This window comes from Bos indicus x Bos taurus, chromosome 18 (genome assembly GCF_003369695.1).
Source record: "Bos indicus x Bos taurus breed Angus x Brahman F1 hybrid chromosome 18, Bos_hybrid_MaternalHap_v2.0, whole genome shotgun sequence".
In the NCBI taxonomy this organism is placed as follows: Eukaryota; Metazoa; Chordata; class Mammalia; order Artiodactyla; family Bovidae; genus Bos; species Bos indicus x Bos taurus.
Window position 1 is genome coordinate 50,586,930 of NC_040093.1, and position 16,372 is coordinate 50,603,301.

A 16,372-nucleotide genomic window follows, 5' to 3' on the forward strand; every position below is an offset into this window, starting at 1 on the left:
GAGTGACTGGGCACACATATAATCCAACCACTAGACATTTATTCAAGAGGAAAGAAAGTATGTCTGTACAAGGACATGTGTTTGCTGTATTCATAGCAGCTTTATTTGTAATAGCTAAAAACTGGAAATAGTCTATATGTACATCAGCAAGTTGATGGATAAACAAATGATGATATATCCTTACATGGAAGAGTATTTACCAATGAACTTATTACATGGAACACTATGGATAAATCTCAAAATAGTTATGCTGAGTGAAAGAGGCTAAACAAAAAAAAGAGCATATACTTATGATTCCAGTTATATATAACTTTAGAAAATTCAAACTAATCTGTAGTGACAGAAAGCTGGTCAGTAGTTACCTGGGGATGTCCTGAGGTGACAATGTATGATAAAAAGTAGAGCTAGTGAATTAACCAATTTATAAATATCTTTGTTATAACTGATTTGAAAAAACAGCATCTTGGACATGGAATTGTTAAACCATGTCTGAGAAATGTATGTCAGGACTTGTCCATTTAGTTTGGCAGCAGAGGGGCAGAAGGAAGTATAAAGGGAGAAATGTATGTGGATGTGTTCATGTTTATATTTTAATGAAAACCACTGTTGTGTGTGCATCTCTTGGCTGTACTGTAGGAATGCACTTTTAAGTAATTCGGTGGAAACACCTGTTTGCTAATACTTGAATAATTTAGATTGGATAATGAAGCATCTTAGAAGCATTTACTTTATGTACTCTGTTGCTTTATGTCTCATTTTTAACTGAACATTCAGGGAATGTGGTATATTAATAACAATTCTGCCAATATCTTTATCTAGAGGCCTGTTGTCATTTTTGTCTTTTCTGAAATTTTTGTCACCAGAAGGCAGGAAATGCAGATTACAATTTTTTTCCTTCCAGGTTGACTTGATGTAGCGTAATCTTGGTTATCGAAATACTCATAGCTTTGGGACTTTGAAATGATAAATATTCATGATGTGTGAAACAGCATGATACATAACTATAGGATCTTAATTACATAAAAATGGATGCTTAGTTGTGAAAATACACAGTGAGACCCGGAAGGACACATCAAATGGTAAACTGCTTGTGATTATGAATGACTTTGTTTTTTGTTTCTCGTGTTTTTTTATTTCCGATTATGCACATGTTACTTTTAAGAAATGTTATTTTAAAAACTTTAAAAAAACGGAAGGGCAAGAGGGGAGGTTACAAAGGGACATGAGGAAACTTTTGGGGATGATAGATATATTCATTGTCTTGATTGTGATGGCTTCATGGGCATATACACATGTCAAAACATATCAAACTGTACATTTTAAATGTATGTATTTTATTGTATGTTTGTTATACCTTAGTGAAGTTGTTAAAGTGATAGGTTTTTGTTTTTGTTTTTTTCACTTAAAAAATGTGTAAAAATCGAGGCTGGCAGGAAGACTGTGGAGCAGCTGGGAGCTCGCCTGACTCCCAGGACTGCCTCCATCATCATTCAGCACTCTCATCTTGAACTGTAAACTCTTTCCTGGAAGAAGATCAAGTCTTCAGAGAGAACAAGATGGCGGAAGAGTAGGTGGACGTGGAGTACATCTCTCTCCACAGATACATCAGGAATACACCTTCAGACACAGAAGTGCATGCCGAACACCAGCTGAGAGAGGACAGGAGTACCTGACCAGTGGAAAAGAACCACTCAAAACTCAGTAGATGAAGGAACTAGGGGAAAAACAGGAGTGTTAGTAGGACTGGACCTGCCCTCAGAGGGTGGGGGAACTGAAGCAGGGGTCCGATCCCCACATCAGGGCAACTGTCTGAGTCAGAGAAGAAACATTTAAGGCTGAGAGTGCCACAGCTGATCTGTGGCAACCTAAATTGAATGAGAATCAGACAGTCCTTGCTGCAGCCATAGATACTCCAGACAGGAACGCTGGTCCCCTGGAAGGCGCAGCAGCTGGGAGCTGGAGTTTAGGGATTGTGGAGCAATCCCAGGGTGAGGGCTGCTGTTGACTGTAGAGAGACAGGTTGAGGGGATGTGAGGGAAGAGATCCTGGTGGGAATTGCCGGTGGAGGAAAGCCAGGCAACCATGGAAGCAAGGCAGTACTGCTGAGTCACTGTAGGGGGTGGCGCCATCACCACAGCCTCTCTCTCCCCGCATGCCAGCATTAGTAGCTGAACAGTAGAGAGGCTAGCGCATCAAATACTTGATACACGGAACTACAGAGTAGGACCCCACCCAGGGTGCCCCTTTAAGTGCCTGACACACCGATCTACAGAGTAGGACCCTAGAGAGAGGGGCCCCCTCTATGTGCCTGATGCCTCGAACGACAGAGAAGGACCCCAGGCAAAGGAGCCCTTTAAGTGCCTGAATGGGCAGAGCTACAGAGAAAGACCAGCAAAGAGGCTTTCTGGTCGCCAGCTAAAAGAGACTCAAAAAAAGGCTCTGATAGGGCCATAATTCCTGCAGCAGACGCAGTCCGTGTCCCTGCACACTTGGTGCTGCCAGGGTCCCCACAAGCCAAGCAGCTGCACCACCTTCACACTCAACTCTCACTGGGGCAGAGCTGCCACAGGCAAAAAAAGTCTTTCGTCTAGGTGCACAGGGTCGCTTCAGTTGTGTCTGACTCTGCGACCCTGTAGACTGTGGCCTGCCAGGCTTCTCTGTCAGAGAGGGGTTTCCCCAGGCAGGAATACTGGAGCATATTGGCCAATACTGGTTGCCATACTCTTCTGCTGCTGCCACTAAGTCGCTTCAGTTAAGAGGAAAGGAGGGAAAGGAAAGAAAGAACAGATATGCAAAGTTAAATAGAGGTAGATAAAGGTTACTGCTGCTGCTAAGTTGCTTCAGTCGTGTTAGACTCTGTGCAACCCCAGAGACGGCAGCCCACCAGGCTCCCCCGTCCCTGGGATTCTCCAGGCAAGAACACTGGAGTGGGTTGCCATTTCCTTCTCCAATGCAGGAAAGTGAAAAGTGAAAGTGAAGCCGCTCAGTCGTGTCCGACTCTTTGCGACCCCATGGACTGCAGCCCACCAGGCTCCTCCGTCCATGGGATTTTCCAGGCAAGAGTACTGGAATGGGGTGCCATCACCTTCTCCAGCCATACCCTTCTAGAGCACTATATTTCCTGCTGCCTTAGCTGCCAACCCCCTTGAGTGCCTGGTGCTGCCAGAACCCCTGTGACCCAAGCAACTGCACCACCTCCACACCTGGCCCTCACAGGGGCAAACCCAAGCTCTCCAGGGCAGCCTCAGGTGCAAATCTCCAGTGGATAACCCACATGTAGAGGTGGAAATAAAACCACAATTGAAACCCAAGGGCAGTGTGGCTAAAGAAGAAGACTTTCCCACCAGCTGTACAAGCTGCAGATTAAATCTACATGATTAACTAGGCAGACTCTGTGTCTATGGAATATATAAAAGGTCATTGAGAGGTTCCCACAAAAGAAAAAGGACTCTGATATCAGTGACTCAAGAAAAACATTTATTATTCTTATTGACTTGTTCTATAGATACTTTTGGATTTTTTTTCTTTTTCTTCCCCTCCTTTTCCCCCCTGTTGTAGTTGTTGATTTAATTGGCACTAAGAAATCCAATTAAGCTCTTGAGCTTTTTTTTCCCCTCAGTCACATTTTTTATTGTTGTCATAATCCTCTGCCTCTCCATTGGGCTTTTGCAGTTCTGTGGAGTTTTCCTCTTTTTTTCTTCCCCTATGTTAATTTTAATTTTCAATTTTTTTCTACATTTATTCCTTTGTTTGCTTTTCCTACTGTGCTTTTCTCCTTGCAGTTAACCTTTAATGTATAGTAACCTTTATCTCGGAGAAGGTGATGGCACCCAACTCCAGTACTCTTGCCTGGAAAATCCCATGGACGGAGGAGCCTGGTGGGCTGCAGTCCATGGGGTCGCTAAGAGTCGGGCACGACTGAGCGACTTCACTTTCACTCTTTGCTTTCATGCATTGGAGAAGGAAATGGCAACCCACTCCAGTGTTCTTGCCTGGAGAATCCCAGGGACGGGGGAGCCTGGTGGGCTGCCGTCGATGGGGTCGCACACAGTCGCACACGACTGAATCGACTTAACAGCAGCAGCAGCCTTTATCTGCTGCTGCTGCTGCTGCTGCTAAGTCGCTTCAGTCGTGTCCGACTCTTAGCGACCCCATGGACTGCAGCCCACCAGGCTCCTCCATCCATGGGATTTTCCAGGCAAGAGTACTGGAGTAGGGTGCCATAGCAGCAACCTTTATCTACCTCTATTTAACTTTGCATATCTGTTCTTTCTTTCCTTTCTCTCCTTTCCTCTTAACATATTTGTTAGTTTTATTTTCATTGCTTTATTCCCCAGGTGGCACCTTGCTTTAGTCTTATTTTCCAGTTTGTGCTTTAATTAGTTTTGTTCTGGTAGATATAATTTTTGGTTTCCTTTGTTCGCTGGGTCAATCTATTGTACTTTATTTTTGTTGCACTGTTTTGATTTTGCTTATGGGTGTATATGTATATGTGTATATTCAGTCACACTTTCTATTGTTGTTATAAACCTCTGTCTCTACATTAGACTTTTGCAGGTCTGTGGAGTTTTCCTCCCCCACCTCTCTTTCTCTCTTCTTCCCTTTTTTTTTCTTTTCTTTTCTCTTTTTTATGATTTTAATTTTTAATTTTTTTAAACCTATTATATTTTTTCTACATTTATTCCTTTGTTTGCCTTTCCTGCTGTATTTTTCCCCTTGCAGTTACTCTTTAATGTATATAAGTCTTCTTCATCTACCATTAGTTAACTTTGCATATCCTTTCTTTCTTTTCTTTCTTTCCCTTCCTCTCAACATATTTGTTAGTTTTGTTTTCATTGCTTTATTCCACACTTGGCACCTTACTTTAGTTTTGTTTTGCATTTTGTGCTTTAGTTAGTTTTGTTCTTAACTGGCAAATATAATTTTTGATTTCCTTTGTTCACTGGGTCAATCTACTGTACTTTATTTTTGTTGGACTGTTTTGACTTTGCTCATGGGTGTATATGTATATGTGCATTATTTTGATAATTATTTGCCTGATTTTGTAACTGCCATTTGTCTGGGATTCATCTTTGGTTTCTCATTTTTGGATATTTGTTTTAATCTGACTTACTGCCATAATAAACCACTTGTGGAATCTTTGTTCCTGACCAGAGATCAAGTCCTGAGCCTTTGGAGTGGGAGCACTGACTCCAAGACCCTAGACTAGCAGAGAACTAACCCTAGGGAGTATCAAATAGTGAGAACTCATACAAAGGAAACCACATGAATACAAGACTGGGCATCATCCAGTAGAACCCTGTGCAGGATGCCTCATCTAAACAACGAACAAAACAAAAATACAAACCCGGTCATCAGCAGACAGGATTATCACCCCACTCAGCCTTGCCCATCAGAGGAAAAACAAACAAGCAAAAACTCAGCACAAATCTCACCCCATATGAAGCTCACACAAACCACTGGACCAACCTTAGAAGGGCAGAAACCAAAAAGAAAAAAGAATTCAACCTTCTTCAAGAAAAGAATTCCACTTTCCTTGAAGCCTGGGAAAAGGAGACCTCAAACACAGTAAGTTAAATAAAAAAATAATGTAGAGGCAGAGAAATACTGCACAAATAAAGGAACTAACTAGAAACACAGAAGTCCAAATAAATGAAGAGGAAATAGACAAACTACCTGAAAAAAAATTCAGAATAATGATAGTAAAGATGATGGAAAACCTTGAAAACAAAATGGAAAAAATGCAATAATCAATTAACAAAGACCTAGAAGAATTAAAGAGTAAACATACAGAGACAAACAACACAATTACTGAAATTAAAAATACTCTGCTGCTAAGTCACTTCAGTCGTGTCCAACTCTGTGCGACCCCATAGATGGCAGCCTACCAGGCTCCCCCATCCCTGGGATTCTCCAGGCAAGAACACTGGAGTGGGTTGCCATTTCCTTCTCCAATGCATGAAAGTGAAAAGTGAAAGTGAAGTCGCTCAGTCGTGTCCAACCCTCAGCGACCCCATGGACTACAGCCTTCCAGGCTCCTCTGCCCATGGGATTTTCCAGGCAAGAGTACTAGAATGGGGTGCCATTGCCTTCTCTGAAAAATACTCTAGAAGGAATCAATAGCAAAACATCTGAAGCAGAACAACGAATCAGTGAGCTGGAAGATAAAATGGTAGAAATAACTTCTGAAGAGCAGAATAAAGTAAAAAGAATGAAAAGAATTGAGGACAGTCTCAGAGACCCCTAGGACCATATCAAATGCACCAACATTTGAGTTATAGGGGTCTCAGAAGAAGAAGAGAAAAAGAAAGGGTATGAGAAAATTTTTGAAGAGATTATAGTTGAAAATTTCCACAACATGGAAAAGGAAACAAGTCAACCAAGGAAAGGAAAAGTCAATCAAGTCCAAGAGGCACAGAGAGTCCCATACAGGATAAACCCAAGGAGAAACACGCCAAGACACATACTGATCAAACTAACAAAGACTAAACACAAAGAAAGAACATTAAAAGCAGCAAGGGAGAAGCAACAAGTAACATACAAGGGAAAACCCATATGCTTAACAGTTGATCTTTCAGCAGAAACTCTGCAGGTCAAAAGGTAATGGCAGAATATATTTAAAGTACTGAAAGGGAAAAATCTACAACCAAGATTACTGTACCCAGCAAGGATCTTGTTCAAAAGTGATGGATAAATAAACTTTTCAGACAAGCAGAAGTTAAGAGAATTCAGTACCACCAAACCAGCTTTACGACAAATGTTACAGGGACTTATATAGTCAAGAAATACAAGAGAAGAAAAAACATCTACAAAATCAAACCCAAACAATTAAGAAAATGGCAATAGGAACACATATATCAGTAATTACTTTAAATGTAAATGGATTAAATGCTCCAACCAAAAGACATAGACTGGCTGAATGGATATAAAAACAAGACCCATATATATGCTGTCTACAAGAAATTCACTTCAGACCTAAAGACACATATAGACTGAAAGGGAGAGGATGGAACTATATATTCCATGCAAATGGAAAGCGAAAGAAAGCTGGAGGAGCAATCCTCATATCAGACAAAATAGACCTTAAAATAAAGAAGATTACAAGAGATAAGGACACTACATAGTGATCAAGGGATCAATTTAAGAGGAAGCCATAACAATTGTAAATATCTATGCACCCAACATAGGAGCACCTCAATACATAAGACAAACACTAACAGACATAAAAGGAGAAATTGACAGTAACACAATAATAGTAGGAGACTTTAGCACCCCAGTCACACCAATGGACAGATCATCAAAAGAGAAAATTAATAAGGAAACACACATCTTAAGTGATACATTAGATGAGATGGATCTCATTAATAGCTTCTGGACATTCCATCCAAATGCAGAAGAATACACCTTCTTCTCAAGTGCACATGGAACATTCTCCAGGCTAGACCACATTTTGGGTCACAAATTGAACTTCAGTAAATTTAAGAAAATTGAAATTGTATCAAGCATCTTCTCTGACCACAATGTTATGAGACTAGATATCAATTACAAGGGAAAAACTGCAAGAACCACAAACACATGGAGATTAAACAACACGTTTCTAAATAACCAACAGGTTACTGAAAAAATCAAAAGTGAAATTAAAAAAATTCTAGAAAGAAATGACAATGAAAACATGACAACTCAAAACCTATGGTATGCAACAAAGGCAGTCCTAAGAGGGAAGTTTATAGCAGTACAATAGCACCTCAAGAACCAAGAAAAACATTGAATAGACACCCTAACTTTACACCTAAAACAACTGGAAAAAGAACAAAAACCCCCCAAAATTAGTAGAAGGAAAGAAATCATAAAGATCCAAGCAGAAATAAATGAAAAAGAAATGAAAGACACAAGAGTAAAGATTAAGAAGATAAACAAAATTAACAAGCCTTTAGCCAGACTGATCAAGAAAAAAAGAGAGAAGAATCAAATCAACAAAATTAGAAATGAAAAAGGAGAGGTTACAACAGACAATGCAGAAATACAAAGGATTATAAGAGACTATTATGAACAACTATATGACAATAAAATGGATAACCTGGAAGAAGTGGACAGATTCTTAGAAAAGTTCAATCTTCCAAGACTGAACCAGGAAGAAATAGAAATTATGAACAACTCAATTACAAGCACTGAAATTGAAGCTGTATCCAAAATCTCCCAAAAAACAAAAGCCTAGGACCAGATGGCTTCACAGGAGAATTTTATCAAATATTTAGAGAAGAGCTAATGCCTATCCTTCTAAAACTCTTTCAAAAAATTGCAGAGGAAGGAACACTTCCAAACTCATTCTATAAGGCCCCCCATTACCCTGATATCAAAACCAAAGACAACACACAAAAAGAAAACTACAGGCCAATATCACTGATGAACATAGATGCAAAAATCCTCAACAAAATTTTAGCAGATAGAATTTAGCAACACATCAAAAAGCTCATACACTGTGATCAAGTTGGTTTTATCCCATGGATGCAAGGGTTCATGCATGATTTATCCCATGATAAAATCATTTATCCCATGATTTGCAATATATGCAAATCAATCAATGTGATACACCATATTAACAAATTGAAAGATAAAAACCATCTCATTATCTCAATAGATGCAGAAAAATCCTTTGACAAAATTTAGCACCCATTTATGATTAAAACTCTTCAAAAAATGGGCATAGAAGGAATGTACATCAACATCATAAAGGCCATATATGATAAGCCTGCAGCAAACATTATACTCAATGGTGAAAAATTGAAACCATTCCCTCTAAGATCAGGAACAAGAGAAGGGTGTCCACTTTCACCATGTTATTCAACATAGTCCTGGAAGTTCTAGTTATAGCAATCAGAGAAGAAAAAGAAATGGAATCCATATTGGAAAAGAAGTAAAGCTCTCATTGTTTTCAGATGACATGATACTGTACACAGAAAATCCTAAAGATAGTATCAGAAAATTACTAGAACTAATCAGTGAATTTAGCAAACTTGCAGGATACAAAATCAATACACAGAAATCACTTGCATTTCTACATACTAACAATGGAAAATCAGAAAGAGAAATAAAGGAATCAATCCCATTCACTATTGCAACAAAAAGAATTAAATATCTGGGAATAAACTTACCTAAGGAGACAAAAGAACTGTACACAGAAAATTATAAGACACTAATCAAAGAAGTCAAAGATGACATAAACAGATGGAGAGATATTCCATGTTCCTGGGTAGGAAGAATCAATATTGTGATAATCACTATATACTACCAAATGCAGTCTACAGATTCAATGTGATCCCTATCAAATTACCAATGGCATTTTTCAAAGAACTAGAATAAAAAATTTCACAATTCATACGGAAACACAAAAGACCCCAAATAACCAAAGCAGTCTTGAGAAAGAAGAATGGAGCTGGAGGAATCAACCTTCCTGACTTCAAATTATACTACAAAGCTACAATCATCAAGACAGTATGGTACTGGCACAAAAACAGAAATATAAACCAATAGAACAAGATATAAATCCCAGGAATAAAGCCAGCATGTATAGGTACCTTATTTTTGACAAAAGAGGCAAGAATATACAATGGGGCAAAGACAGCCTCTTCAATAAATGGTGCTGGAAAAACTGGACAGCTATGTGTAAAAGAATGAAATTAGAACACATCCTAACACCATACACAAAAACTCAAAATGGATTAAAGACCTAAATGTAAGACCAGAAACTATAATAATCTTAGAGGAAAACACAGGCAGAACACTCGACATAAATCAAAGCAAGATCCTCTATGACCCACATCCTAGAGTAATGGAAATAAAGAGAAAAGTAAACAAATGGGACCTGGTTAAACTTAAAAGCTTTTGCACAGCAAAGGAAATTCTAAGCAAGGTGAAATGACAGCCCTCAGAATGGGAGAAAATAACAGCAAATGAAACAACTGATAAAGGATTAATTTCCAAAATATACAAGCAGCTCATACAACTCAATACCAGAAAAACAAACAACCCAATCAGAAAGTGGGAAAAAGACCTAAACAGACACTTCTCCAAAGAAGACATACAGATGGCTAACAAACTCATGAAAAGATGCTCAGCAGCACTCATTATTAGAGAAATGCAAATTAAAACAATGAGATATCACCTCACACTGGTCAGAATGGCCATCTTCAAAAAGTCTACAAACAGTAAATGCTGGAGAGGGTGTGGAGAAAGGGGAACGCTCTTACACTGTTGGTGGGAATGTAAATAGATATAGCCATTATGCAAGGTGCTATGGAGATTCCTTAAAAAACGACGAATAAAACCACTGTATGAACCAGCAATCCCACTCCTAGGCATATGCCCTGAGGAAACCATAATTGAAAAGACACATGTATCCCATTGTTCATCACAGCAGTATTTACAATAGCTAGAACATGGAAGCAACCTAGATGTCCACTGACAGATGAATGGATAAAGAAGTTGTGGTACATCAAGTTACTCTGCCATAAAAAGGAATGCATTTGAGTCAGTTCTAATCAGGTGGATGAACCTAGAACCTATTATACAGAGTGAAGTGAGTCAGAAAGAGAAAGATAAATACCATATTCTAACACATATATATGAATCTAGAAAAATGATACTGAAGAATTTATTTACAGGGCAACAATGGAGAAACAGACATAGAGAATAGACTTATGGACATGGCGAGAGGGGAACAGAGGGTGAAATGTATGGAAAGGGTAACATGGAAACATATTACCACATGTTAAATAAATAGCCAATGGGAATTTGCTGTATGGCTCAGGAAACTCAACAGGGACTCTGTACCAACCTAGTGGAGTGGATGGGGAGGGAGTTGGGAGGGAGGTTCAAAAGGAGGGAATATATGTATACCTGTGGCTGATTCATGTTGAGGTTTGACAGAAAACAGCAAAAGTCTGTAAAGCAATTATCCTTCAATAAAAAATAATTTTTTAAAATGTGTAAAAATCATGGACCACTTCAGGTAGTAAAGGAATTTAGAAAAGAAACAGAAAACTGCAGGGCTTACAGGATTTGTTCAAAGTCTTTCCTCAAGCAGAGACTAGGAAAACCTATGTCTCAACACCTTTTTTGTAGTCTTCCATGTTATTTACCCTCAAATTGGCTGTTGTGAATGATCCTTTTTCTATAATTGGTACTAACCCTCTTCTCCTCTCATGTTTGAATTCTTACATTCATTTTCAGTTCTGTTTTATTATCAGTAATTTATTTGTCTAAGTCTTACTCCTTACTCCCTTTTGAAGTCTGTCAAATGTTATCTTTTTTTTTTTGTTTTTTAATACATTCTATCAGCACTGCAGAACAGACCAACAGCTTCTCATTCTGGGATTAATGTAATAATTTTCTAACTAATTCCTTTCTTCTCATCTAATCCATGTTGTAACTATTCTGAAATTGACATTTTAGGGAATCAGTTTTTTGTATTTCACATTCTTCCCCTGGCTGTTCACATATTAAACATTTACTAAATATGTGCAATTCTAAAGGACCTGGAGAATGGGAAGGACATGATTCTTAACTCTTATGAGGAGGCATTTAAATATAAATGTGATTTTTACCTTCAAGTTACTATTGTTTAGTTGAAGGTACCACATAAATACTTGAAAAATTTAATAAATAGTAAAATAGTGATTTTTTTTTTCATTTCCCCCCCATGTTCCTATTGCATATAAATCTTGTCCCTATGGTAATGTTTTTATTAATCAGATCAGATCAGATCAGTTGCTCAGTTGTGTCCAACTCTTTGCGACCCCATGAATCACAGCACGCCAGGCCTCCCTGTCCATCACCAACTCCCGGAGTTCACTCAGACTCACATCCATGGAGTCAGTGATGCCATCCAGCCATCTCATCCTCTGTCGTCCCCTTCTCCTCCTGCCCCCAATCCCTCTCAGCATCAGAGTCTTTTCCAATGAGTCAACTCTTCGCATGAGGTGGCCAAAGTACTGGAGTTTCAGCTTTAGCATCATTCCTTCCAAAGAAATCCCAGGGCTGATCTCCTTCAGAATGGACTGGTTGGATCTCCTTGTAGTCCAAGGGACTCTCAAGAGTCTTCTCCAACACCACAGTTCAAAAGCATCAATTCTTCAGCGCTCAGCCTTCTTCACAGGCCAACTCTCACATCCATACATGACCACAGGAAAAACCATAGCCTTGACTAGACGGACCTTTGTTGGCAAAGTAATGTCTCTGCTTTTGAATATGCTATCTAGGTTGGTCATAACTTTCCTTCCAAGGAGTAAGCGTCTTTTAATTTCATGGCTGCAGTCATCATCTGTAGTGATTTTGGAGCCCAGAAAAATAAAGTCTGACACTGTTTCCACTGTTTCCCCATCTATTCCCATGAAGTGATGGGACCGGATGCCATGATCTTTGTTTTCTGAATGTTGAGCTTTAAGGCAATTTTTTCACTCTCCACTTTCACTTTCATCAAGAGCTGTTTTAGTTCCTCTTCACTTTCTGCCATAAGGGTGGTGTCATCTGCATATCTGAGGTTATTGATATTTCTCCCGGCAATCTTAATTCCAGCTTGTGTTTCTTCCAGTCCAGCGTTTCTCATGATGTACTCTGCATATAATTTAAATAAACAGGGTGACAATATACAGCCTTGACAAACTCCTTTTCCTATTTGGAACCAGTCTGTTGATCCATGTCCAGTTCTAACTGTTGTTTCCTGACCTGCATACAGATTTCTCAAGAGGCAGGTCAGGTGGTCTGGTATTCCCATCTCTTTCAGAATTTTCCACAGTTTATTGTGATCCACACAGTCAAAGGCTTTGGCATAGTCAATAAAGCAGAAATAGATGTTTTTCTGGAACTCTCTTGCTTTTTTGATGATCCAGCGGATGTTGGCAATTTGATCTCTGGTTCCTCTGCCTTTTCTAAAACCAGCTTGAACATCAGGAAGGTCACGGTTCACATATTGCTGAAGCCTGGCTTGGAGAATTTTGAGCATTACTTTACTAGCGTGTGAGATGAGTGTAATTGTGTGGTAGTTTGAGCACTCTTTGGCACTGCCTTTCTTTGGGATTGGAATGAAAACTGACCTTTTCCATTTTTATTAATAGGAAACCTCTAAAAATAAAACACTCAGAGAAATTATCACCTTGTACAGGTAGTTGTGAGAGTTTACCATCTTTCTATCTTTTATGTGTCTATTATTTAAATTTAAAACTAGTTTTTGTGAGTTAAAAAAATTTTTTTTGCTCATGAAGTTATAATATTGAAGTACATTTTTAGCTTTTACTGAAACAGTAAATCAATTTATGATGATTTGTTTTTTATCCAATTTAAATGTTAACTCCTTCACAATACTGATAAACTTTGTAACAATTTTAATAATAATTTTAGTTTGAGAGTGTTAACTGGAAAAAAGAGAATTTTAGTTTTATTATTAATATAATTTTCAAAAGTACTATTTTGTCCAGTTTGCTGATTTAGACTATCTAAAAATTTGCTTATTTTAATTTTGAGTTTATAGCTTTCTCTTTAAAGTTGACAAACCTAGATTTATTCAAGAAGTGCATTCAGAGAAGGTGAGTTTTTGTTTTTCTTTTCTTTCTGTGATAAGATCAGATTTCTGACAGTGAACCCCAAATGGGAGTATATTTATTACAAACACTTATTGAGGCTAACATGTGCCAGGTATTCTGTCTCTTGGCAAAAAAAATCTATTCCCAAGACAGATTCAGTGCTATCACAATGGAAAAAATATATATATAGGAATGTACATATGGAACATATAGGAAAAATAGCAGCTAGTAATAAGTCTAGGGAGGAAATTAAAATAGGGTACTGTTTTAGAGGATGACTGGAAGATAAATTTTGCTTGTGTGTCAGGCAATGCATATCTTGAGGAAGTAATATTTTAGCTAATATCTGAATAGATAAGGGGCTAAACATGAAAACCAGGGAAGTCAAATTTTAGGCAAGGGGAAAACAAAGGTAAACATTCTAAGGCTGGATTTATTCCGGAGTCCAAAGTTGGTACTATGGGGGAAAGGAAATTTCCCCTCCATTTCCTCTTTGTTGTTTTTGCTTAGCAATTAAAATGACATAAGGCAGATTAACAGGAGAAAATCAAGTTTATTACATGTGCATGGTAATCCATATAAGTATAGAGAATTTCACAGAAAGCAAGGAGAGGTCTGTAAATATATATTCTGGACTAAGGAGAAGGCGGTAGGGGTCTGAAGCTTCAAGGGAAAATAAAGTAATTCACAGGAAGAGAAAAAGAGATAATGTTTGGTTGACAAATGTTTGCTGGGCTGTCCAAAGCTAATGGGACACAAAGAGGACTTTGATCAAATGGGCTTTGCTAGGTTCCTCCCTCTACCACACCTTATACTTTTCTACAGTTATCTATGGTGATAGCTTCTTCCTAGGACAGAGCTCCTATCTTAAATTCCTTTAGGCAGTTAAGAGGGAAGTTCAAAGGTTCTTCCTGAGTCATTTGTGCTTTGATTGTTTTCAGCTCAAAATAATCCACAAGTCAGTGGCAAACTTGGCCCCATCAGTGTAATATAAGGAAATCTATTAATAGCATATCAACACTGATAAAGTCTTTGGCAATATTCAGTGCCCATTCATGATAGAAACACTCAAGAAAATAGGAATTGAAGAAAAATTTAACAAAGTATATGTTGTGTGTGTGAAAGTTACTCAGTCATGTCCGGCTCTTTGCAACCCCATGGACTGTCCTGGAATTTTCCAGGCCAGAATACTGTAGTATTCTTTGTAACTGGGTTAACTGTTCCCTTCTCCAGGGGATCTTCTCAACCCAGGGATTGAACCCAGGTCTCCCACATTGCAGGTGGATTCTTTATTGTCTGAGCCACCAGGGAAGCCCAAGAATACTGGAGTGGGCAGCCTATCCTTTCTCCAGGGTATCTTCCTGACTAAGGAATCATACTGGGGTCTCCTGCATTGCAGGTGGATTCTTTACCAGCGGAGCAACAAGGGAAGCCCTTAATAAAGTATGTATTTTAGTGTTCGTGTCTTACTTAAATGGGAAAATATTATGAAAGTGAGAGTGAAAGTGAAGTTGCTCAGTCATGTCTGACTCTTTGCAACCCCATGGACTGTAGCCTACTAGGCTCCTCCGTCCATGGAATTTTCCAGGCAAGAGTACTGAAGTGGGTTGCCAGTTCCTTCTCCAGGGGATCTTCCTGACCCAGGGATCGAACCCAGGTCTCCCACATTGCAGGCAGACACTTTACCTTCTGAGCCACCAGGGAACCTAAGGAAACACTATAGGCATATCCATTATATTGGGAGCAAGGCAAGCATCCCCACTATCTCCACTACTGTTCAGTATTATATTAGAGGCAAGTTAGCCAAGACAGTTAAATGAGAGAAATCAGTAAGAGGGATAAGAATGAGTAACAGAGAAGTAAAAACCAGTAACTATTTGTAGATCATAGTGTCAGGCGAGTGTATGCTCCTCGGTTCTGTCTCATCACAACAAAGATTTGGAGTGACGGACATTAAAGCCCTCGGTGCGTTACAGCTCTCGGGTCTTGGACAGACAGTGTTACAGCTCTTAGACAAATCAATGTTACAGTTCTATTTTATTTAGAAGATAGCAGGAGAATCCATCCTGGAAGTGTGAGGGCATGCCAACCCAAAGACGCGAAGACAAGAGAGTGGAGGAGCGCACCAGCGCATGGGAGAGAGAAAGGGGGGTGGGGGCGGGGGTGGTGAGGAAGAGACAGAGGGAGAGAGTGGGAGAGAGAGGAAGAAAGAGAAAGAGTGCACACACGCAGTGGGGAGAGAGAGAAAACGCTTTGGCTCCTCCTTTTATATGTTTTTTCCTCTGCCCTATGCAAATTGGGCTTAGCCAGGAGTGCTGTTTGTTCTACCTGAGGTCTTAACTCCAGTCCTTGGACCTTCCTTTGACCTTCCTTTCTTCTATTTTCGCGGGCTTTTCCCTTCCTTGTCTTTTAGCCACTGCCATTTTGGACTCCTGTTTCCTATTCTAACTATCTAACATAAGGTCACCCAAGGGGTCTCTAAAGCATTGGGGATTACTTATTATCTCCATTGTACCTGGAGGTCTCAGTCTTCAGGAAAAATAGAAAGAGCCAACCAATTCTTAAAATCAGCGATAAAAAAAATAACCCAAACCTCCCTGGGATGGAAGGAGGCTTTACCAATAGCTCTCCTCCACACCTGTATTGCCCCTAAGGAACAGGTTGGTCTTAGTCCTTATGAGATGCTATATGGGAAACCTTTTGTTTATGTCAACAACCTCTTCCTAGATCCAGAGGTTCAGGCCCTCCAGTCTTATACCATGGCCTTTGGGCAATTCCAACAGGATATATGCTTG